The sequence below is a fragment of the Zingiber officinale genome, chromosome 2B (genome assembly GCF_018446385.1).
Source record: "Zingiber officinale cultivar Zhangliang chromosome 2B, Zo_v1.1, whole genome shotgun sequence".
Lineage (NCBI taxonomy): Eukaryota > Viridiplantae > Streptophyta > Magnoliopsida > Zingiberales > Zingiberaceae > Zingiber > Zingiber officinale.
Window position 1 is genome coordinate 79578477 of NC_055989.1, and position 9283 is coordinate 79587759.

The following is a 9283-nucleotide window of genomic DNA, read 5'->3' on the forward strand; positions in this document are numbered from 1 at the left end:
CAATAGACAATTCTCCGTGGCCATCCTGCGCGACCCATTACCAAGGCATTACATGCCCCCGGCGATCGGAGAATACAACGGGACCACCGACCCGGACGACCATCTGGGTAAGTTCGACAACACAACCACTTGCATCAATATATAGATGGTGTGAAGTGCCGGGTGTTCCTCACCACCCTTTCTGGATCGGCACAATGATGGTTCCGGAGGTTACCGGACGGATCCATCACGAGCTTCAAAGAGTTCCACACGACCTTCCTCCATCACTTCGTGAGTAGCAGGCGCTACCAGAAGACCAGCGTCAGTCTGTTCGCCATCAAACAAGGCTCGAAGTAGTCGCTCCGAGCCTACATCCAACGTTTCAACTAGGTGGCCATGGATATCCCGACGGTCACTTCAGAAACTATGATGAACGCGTTCACACAGGGGCTTGTGGACGGTGACTTCTTCCGTTCGCTCGTCAGAAAGCCGCCTCGCAGCTACGACCACATGTTGAACAAGGCCAACGAGTACATCAACGTGGAGGAAGATCAGATGACGAGGAAAAAGGAAACACCATCCGAGCCACCAGCTCATGCCGAGCGGAAGCCGCCTTCCAATTATCAACCACCGAGGGGACCCCGTGCAGAAGCCGCGCGGCTTCATCAGCAAGTAAGGCCCCACGCCGTTCAGCAAGTAGCGGCCAATCGGCCTAAGCCCAGGGGGAAGGTATGGACTCCCATGTTTTGTTCACTCCATCAGTCAGCAACTCACAACACCCGCGACTGTCGGAGCCTCCCCCTAATAGCTCATCCTACGCCAAGGAGTTATCGCCGTCGATCGCCTTTGCCGAATCGACGACAACGACACCAGAGCCCTGGTCGGCGTACAGAAAGGAGATCTCCCGAGCGACAACATAACCAGCAGCCCAGGGCCATTCCTCGGGCATCACATGAACGACCTCGACCATCCGCTCGGGAGGAGGAGAATAGAGGCAATGCGTCGAGGGGTGAAATCAACATCGTCGTTGGAGGGCCGACCGGAAGCGACTCCAACAGGGCACGAAAAGCGCATGCAAGGCAGCTCACGATCCATGCAGTGGGCTGCAGTCAGGAGTGGGCGAGCGGGCCCGAGATCAGCTTTGGGCCTAGGGACCTCGAAGGAGTCGAAGTCCCACATGATGACGTCCTCATCATCCGAGCGGTAATAGCTAACTACACTATTCACCACATCTTTATTGATACAGGCAGCTCGGTCAACATAATCTTCCGGAAGACATTCGACCAATTGCAAATCGACCGAGCCGAGTTGCTGCCGATGACAACCCCCCTCTACGGGTTCACCGGTAATGAAGTTTTGCTGGTCAGACAGGTCCGGCTGGCTATCTCGCTGGGAGAGGAGACGCTCAGAAGAACGAGGACTGCCAACTTCATTGTAGTCGACGCTCCCTCCGCGTACAATGTGATTTTGGGGCGACCGGCTCTCAACGAGTTCCGAGCTGTCGTCTCCACCTTCTGCCAGAAAATCAAGTTCCCAGTAGAAGACCAAGTTGGAGAAGTCCGAGGGGATCAACTGGCAGCCCGGCGGTGCTACGTAGAGATGGTCCGAGCCGAAGCTAAATCCGCTCGGAAAGTGCCACGAGTCGAGGTAAACGCTATAACCGAAAAACCACCTTCTCTAGTTTATGAAGAAAAGGAGGAGGTACAGATCCATCCTGCCCGATTGGAGGCCATGACTTTCATAGCGTCCGACCTAGAGGCAGGCCAGAAGGAGGAGCTGATCGGATGTCTCCAGCGAAACTGCGACGTCTTCGCTTTGTCAACTCATGAACTGCCGGGGGTCTCACCGAGCGTAGCGCAGCATGAACTCCACGTCTGACCGGACGCTCGACCGGTGAAGCAGAGGAAGAGAGACTTCAGCGTTGAACAGAACGTCATCATCCGAGCTGAAGTTGAGAAACTGCTAGAGGCCGGCCACATACGGGAGGTGCAATTCCCGAGCTGGCTCGCCAATGTGGTGCTGGTCTCCAAGCCAGGCAACAAATGGAGAGTCTGTATCAACTTCCGGGATCTAAACAAGGCATGCCCAAAGGATTTTTACCCTCTGCCCCGGATCGATCAGCTGGTAGACTCTACCTCGGGGGTGCGAGCTGATATGCATGATGGATGCATACCAGTGATACCACCAAGTGTCGCTCGATCGGGAGGATCAGGACAAAGTGAGCTTCGTTACTGCGGACGGCACCTACTGCTATAACGTGATGTCGTTCGGACTCAAGAACGCTAGGGCTACCTATCAACGACTGATGAACAAAGTTTTCCGTGTTGGTTAGTCCTAGGAAAACGTATTGGTTCCACTGTACAAAATTTTTTGTACAAGTGTCGAACCTTTCCTTAAATAACCTATTGTGTTCTTTAGAAGTTAAATTAGGAATCGCAGACAGAACTTAACATCATTGATTCCAAATTTAACTTATCTGTTCTTAATGGTTTAGATTTGAATTGCAAGTGGAACTTAACACTATTGATTCAAATCTACCTAAGTTATTAATTCCATAAATATTAATTTCCAAAATTGGCTTCCAGGACTGCATGGCGAGGCACATGACCTTCTTGGATATGGGAGCAACCACCACCGCCTAGGCAAAGCCTTTTAAGGAAAGCTAATATTTATTTCCTTAAATAACTCTAGGTTAACCAAAAAGAACAATCGAATCACAAATTCGAAAAAGAAAAAACACAAAATCAAAAAATAAATTCGATAAACTAGATGTAATTGCCTCTCGTATTTAGAATTCTTACAAAGAAAATAACTAGTATGATGCGGAAGAAAATTACTAGTTATACCTTCTCTTTGTAAGCTAATGACCTCAAGATCTTCTGTCGTATTCCTCGCCTCGCCTTGGACGTCGTGTGGGCGACAATCCTCCAAGATGAACACCACCCAAAAGAGTCCTTCCTCTTCCTCTAGAATTCGGCCACCACCACCACCAAGGAGAAGAGAGCAAAGGGAAAGGGAGAAGGGAGAAGGGAGAGGGCTGGCCACTAAGAGATCTCCAAGCAAGAGAATAAGAGTTGTATCTCATGAAGCCTCCTCACCCCTTCTTTTATATTACTTGCCCAAGGCAAATAAGGAATTTTTTTTTACAAAAAATAAAATCATCCAAGAGTTTTTCCTTTTTCCTTTTCTTTCCTCTTGATTGAATCAATCACTAATTTTAATTTTGTGATGATTTTAATTAAATTAATATGGCCGGCTACTTGCTTAGGCACCAAGCAAGGTGGTCGACCACCTCATCAAGGGGAAAAAGGAATTTTATTTTTATAAAATTTTACAAGAAAAACTCTTATAAAATTTTACAAGCTCTCTTTCCTAAAGTAGGAGTTAAAAAAGGAAAGTTCTAAAAAATTAAAACCACGTTTTAAAATTTAAAACTTCTCTTACAAAATTTCCTTTTTTAACATGATGATAGAAAATTTTAATTTTAAAACTTATCTTCCTTTTTTTCTTAAACCATGAGGATGGTTAAAAAAGGAAAGTTTTAAAACTTTTAAAACTCTCTATTAAAACATGTGGCCAAATTCAAATAAGGAAAGTTTTTAAAATTAAAATCTCTCTTTTAAGACTTATAGTTTTCTACAAAGAGAAGATTTTAAAAATTCAAAACACCCCTCCTATTTGAATTAATCTTGGCCGGCCCCTACATGTTTGGTCACCAAGCAATAGGGCCGGCCCCTATAAAGAGGATGTGGCCGACCCTTGCTTGGTCACCAAGCATTTGACCGGCCCACTTCTTGGACACCAAGAAGAGCTTTACATTTAGATGGACTTGAGGCTATAATGAGGCTACGATAGAGACCTAGAGGAGAAATTGATTTTGGCCTTTCGATGAGCTTGAGTATCCCGTGTTCGGCCCGAACACATAACTCAAGTTCATCGATAATAACTCATTCCACTAGTGAGTTATTACCGCACTACCGCACCAATCCCAAATTACATTATGTGCTCCTTCTTATCATGAGTGTGTTAGTCTCCCTGTGTTTAAGATTACGAATGTTCACTAATTAAGTAAGTTACTGACAACTCACTTAATTAATATCTAGCTGCAAGAGTAGTACCACTCAACTTTATTGTCATGTCGGACTAGGTCCACCTGCAGGGTTTAACATGGCAATCCTTATGAGCTCCTCTTGGGGACATTTTCAACCTAGATAATTAGGACACAGATTCCTTCTATAATCAACAACACACACTATAAGTAATATCATTTCCCAACTTATCGGGCATATTGATTTATCGAGCTAAACCTCACCCTTTGATAAGTCAAAGAAATAAATATTAAATATATATGCTTGTTATTATATTAGGATTAAGAGCACACACTTCCATAATAAATAAGGTCTAGTTCTTTTACTAAGTCAGTACAAAAATAACTTACCTAAATGATCCAACTCAATACACTTAAAGTATATCAGTGTAATTTATTAGTCAAGATAAATTAATACTTAATTACACTACGACTATTCTGATGGCTTGTTCCTTTCCATCTTAGTCATGAGCAACTTGTTTATAATCTATAGAGAACCGACAACATGATCTTCTGAGTGTGACACCACACTCCGTGTTATCTACTATATAAATTAATTGAACAATTACATTTAACAAATAAATGCAGATATTGACCAATATGATTCTTTTATTTCAACAAATAAATGTTTACAAAAGCTAGGCTTTTAGTATACACTCTAACATTCCGGGAGCAGATCGGGCGCAACCTGGAAGTCTACGTGGATGATATATTAATCAAGTCACTCCGAGCGGTCGATCTTTGTACCGACATAGAGGAAACCTTCCGAACACTGAGAAGGTATGGAGTCAAGCTGAACCCCAAAAAATGTCTGTTCGGAGCAAAAGGTGGGCGCTTCTTGGGATATATCATGACCGAGCGGAGCATAGAGGCGAACCCTAGCAAGGTGAAAGCACTGCAAGACATGCCGTCGCCCAGGAATCTGAGGGAAGTGCAACGCCTTACAGGCCGGATAACGGCATTGTCGAGATTCATCTCTAAGACAGCCGACCGGAGCTTGCCATTTTTCAAGATCTTGCGGCGAGCAACCAAGTGTTGGAGGATCGGTGGCCGGCTTGAAGGGGGGTTGGATAGACGGCACCCCCAAATACTCGCTTTCACCCTACACTTGTTAGTGCACAACGGAAATACAAACTAATACAAACAAGTAGAAAGCTAAACACTATAAGAAAGAGCAAGAAAACCGCTAACACGTTCGTTTAACGTGGTTCGGAGATTAGGGCTCCTACTCCACGGCTTGTCCTTGAGGTGGACGATCCCTATCCGTCGGTGGATTAGCCCCCGGCAAACTCCGGCTATCTCAAGTCGCTCCTTGTGGGTGGAGAAACCTCACCACAAACTCACCAAGACCTCTTGGATTACACAAGCACTTGAGAACTCTTGTGACTACTAATTAGGCTTTAACCAAGTCTAATTTCGTCGCCTTGGCCGGCCATACCAAGCTCCTTCTTATAGAGCTTGGGGAAATCAGCCTTCTTGATTTGCAGATTACCGATCGTCCTTGCACCAGTCGACCGGTGCCACCCAAACGACACCCAACGGCTATCTACCGTCGGTGGTCCTGTGACCACCGATCGATCCCACCATTTCGGCACAAACCTCTCAGAGCTCACCCCAATGAGTCCAAGGATCAAGTGTCCTGGTACAACCCTAAACTTAGGGTTTCCCATCCCGAGTACATTTCTCTCGCACTCGGACCCTCACGACTCACTTGACTCTTCTTTACAGCCTTGACCTCTTGCCTTCAAGCCTACTTCCTTTGGCTCTCGTCCCTCGGATGCATCCAAGCCCGCGGCTCGTCCCAATGTCATCCTTCGCGTATGCCTCGAAGTCGCTTCCCTCGGCCCTTGTCCTTGCTGCCTTGTCCACGGTCCCTCGGATGCTCCATCCTTCACCGGACCCGAAGCCATCAACCTGAGTCACATGTGTCACCTGCAGTCCTGCACAACTCAAGTACACATATCAAATAACAAGGGTAAACCTAACTTAAACCCTTTGCCCAAACACCAAAACACATGGTCCCACGAACTATTGGGATTGCTCCAACAATCTCCCCCTTTTTGGTGTTTGGCAATACGTTTAAGTTAGGGAAAACAAATAGCAAATAAACATGCTAATACAATGGACTTACGATGCCAAGGCTACACACTTGGACTTACTCCGCCGAATGGACTTACATTGCCAAGGCTACACACTTGGCAACCGCCGAATGGACTTACATTGCCAAGGCTACACACTTGGCAACCGCCGAATCAAAATGTAAACATGCATTGGAACCTATCACAAGGCTCCCCCTACACCTACGCTCCCCATTGAGCTAGGATTTTATCAAAGGGCTTTTTAAGAACCTATCCCAAGGCTCCCCCTACACAAAGGTACTTTCAGGTTTTCCTAACTAAACCTTACTTCTCCCCCTTTGCCTAACATCCAAAAAGTTCTCCAACAATATCCCAATTGTTGAAAACTTATCATCCAAACTGACCCTAGACTCATGTATTAATCCCCCTTGGATCTCATACATCTAAACGAGTTGACATGGTCAAGAACAGCGCTGAAAAACACTTTCAGGCTGGTATCAGTCGACTGCCCCAAGTGCCAGTCGACTGCCCCCTTCGACAGAACCTTACAGAAGCATTCTGTGGTCGAAAAACACTGTTACCAGTCAACTGGTATCGGCACCAGTCGACTTCCCTCGTCAAAATCAGCTTTCAGTGCCAACAGAAATGCACCAGAAATTCCCTAGACCTCCAAAAATTTCCAAATTTTGTGGAGAGGTCTATTGTACCCTTGTCTACTTGGGAAAAATACATTACAAAATGTATCTATCACCAATCCCAAGATTGACATAAAATCCAAAATTAGCTAAATGGTTCAATTGAACATTGACCTAAAGTCCTAGTTTTGGCTTCCTTTTGATGTATTTGCCCATACCAACCCACAATGCATCCCTAGCATTGGTTTATATGGCATCTATACATCCAAACCAATTATCATGCTATATGACCCCAAATGTCATATTTCTTGCATGAAACACAATCCATGTGTGCCAAATCCTTAGGTTTGAGACTCAAATCCGTCTCTAAACCATTTGGCACACTCCATGGCTCCTCTAGACCCCCAAGTAGAACCCACCTGAGATCCATTGGCCATGAGTCCCAATTTGACTCTTTGAGCTCCCCCTAGAGCTCTTAACCTTAGTCACCTCCTTAGGTGACTCATCTATTGTGGCTATACCACAATGATGTCCCTTAGAAGATCTCCTTATCTTCTTGACCTTGGATACATCATCCTTGCCATAATCATATGCAACCCTAGCATATTTCTTTTTATTGGCCTTGGATGACTCTCTCTTGCCCTTATCATGTGTCACCCTAGCACATGGTCTCCTTTTGATCTTGGAGGGACTATATCGGTATCCCACGCCCGATCTATCATTGTTGAGTTTTTGGCTACCCAACACCATACTTAATCCCTTAGATTCAACATTGAATCTCTTAAGAAATTGTTCTAACTTATCAAGCTTTCCCCTTAAAGCTTGATTCTCCTTCTCTAGGTTCCTAAGCCTAGAGTTAATTTGTCCACCTTGGACATTCCTAGACCTACGCTTCCTAGGCATGTGTCTCCCCTTCTTGGGATTAATGTCTTGGTTCTCCATTACCTTCTTCTCCTTAGGTAATGAGAATTTAACGTGTCTAGGTCTATCATGTATAAGTCTCCTAGGGTTATGATCTACATTAACCCTATTCTTATCATGATATCTAAATCCAAAATTTTTCATTGCTACATAATGATAATCATTATTTTTCCTAGCATGCATGGGAACATAAGAATTTGCATTACATTTCAAATTAGGGTATACCTCCCTTACCCTTGAAGCTCCCCCTTGATTTGAGCTCCTCTTCTTCTTCTCCCATTTCTTTAAATGTGCAAGCTTCTTGAGCTCTCCCTTCCTTGGGCATCTTGTGTGGTAGTGTCCCATCTCACCACATGTGAAGCATCTAATGTGCTTCTTCTCCTTCTTCTTCCTACAACTCAAGTTAGATTCTAAAGAAATTGAATTGAGTTTAGGAGTTACCTTTTTCTTACCCATAGGACATCTACTCTTGTAGTGTCCCTTTTCATTGCACCCGAAACACACGATGTGATCTTTTGACTTTGCTTCGGTGGAGGTACTCACTAGGTTGACTTCCAAGACTTCTTCTTCACTTGTCTTGGATTCTTCCTCAACCTTTGAGGATGTCTCCTCATCCACACTAATGGATGGCATTTCTTCATCCTTCTCCTCCTCCTCGGAAGTTGAGTGCTCATCACCTTCCGGTTGCTCCTCCTCCTCTTCTTGAGCTACTAAGCCCATCTCCTTGGGCTCTATCTCATCATGTGTAGGCAAAAGTTCTTCTCCTAAAACTTTCTTTACCTTGCTCCACAACTCGTGGGCGTTCTTGTATTCACCTATACGATTTATCACGTTAGAAGGCAAAATTTCAATCAATATTGATATTACCTTTGAATTTGCCTCCGATTGTGTGGTTTGCTCCTCGGTCCAATGTCGTGGTCGGAGCTTCTTCCCTTTCTTGTCTTTAGGGACTTCAAATGGCTCTTCCACCACCATCATTGTGTCCCAATCCGTCTCGAAGAAGTTCTTCATCTTCACCATCCAAAAGGTGATGTCCCATAAGCTTCCTCCTTCGAACTTTGGCGGATCTATCAAGCCGGTCATCTTTGCTTCCTTGGCGGTTAGTCCAATGGAGAGCGGCCTGGCTCTGATACCACTTGTTGGAGGATCGGTGGCCGGCTTGAAGGGGGGTTGGATAGACGGCACCCCCAAATACTCGCTTTCACCCTACACTTGTTAGTGCGCAACGGAAATATAAACTAATACAAACAAGTAGAAAGCTAAACACTATAAGAAAGAGCAAGCAAACCGCTAACACGTTCGTTTAACGTGGTTCGGAGATTAGGGCTCCTACTCCACGGCTTGTCCTTGAGGTGGGCGATCCCTATCCGTCGGTGGATTAGCCCCCGGCAAACTCCGGCTATCTCAGGTCGCTCCTTGTGGGTGGAGAAACCTCACCACAAACTCACCAAGACCTCTTGGATTACACAAGCACTTGAGAACTCTTGTGACTACTAATTAGGCTTTAACCAAGTCTAATTTCGTCGCCTTGGCCGGCCATACCAAGCTCCTTCTTATAGAGCTTGGGGAAATCAGCCTTGCTG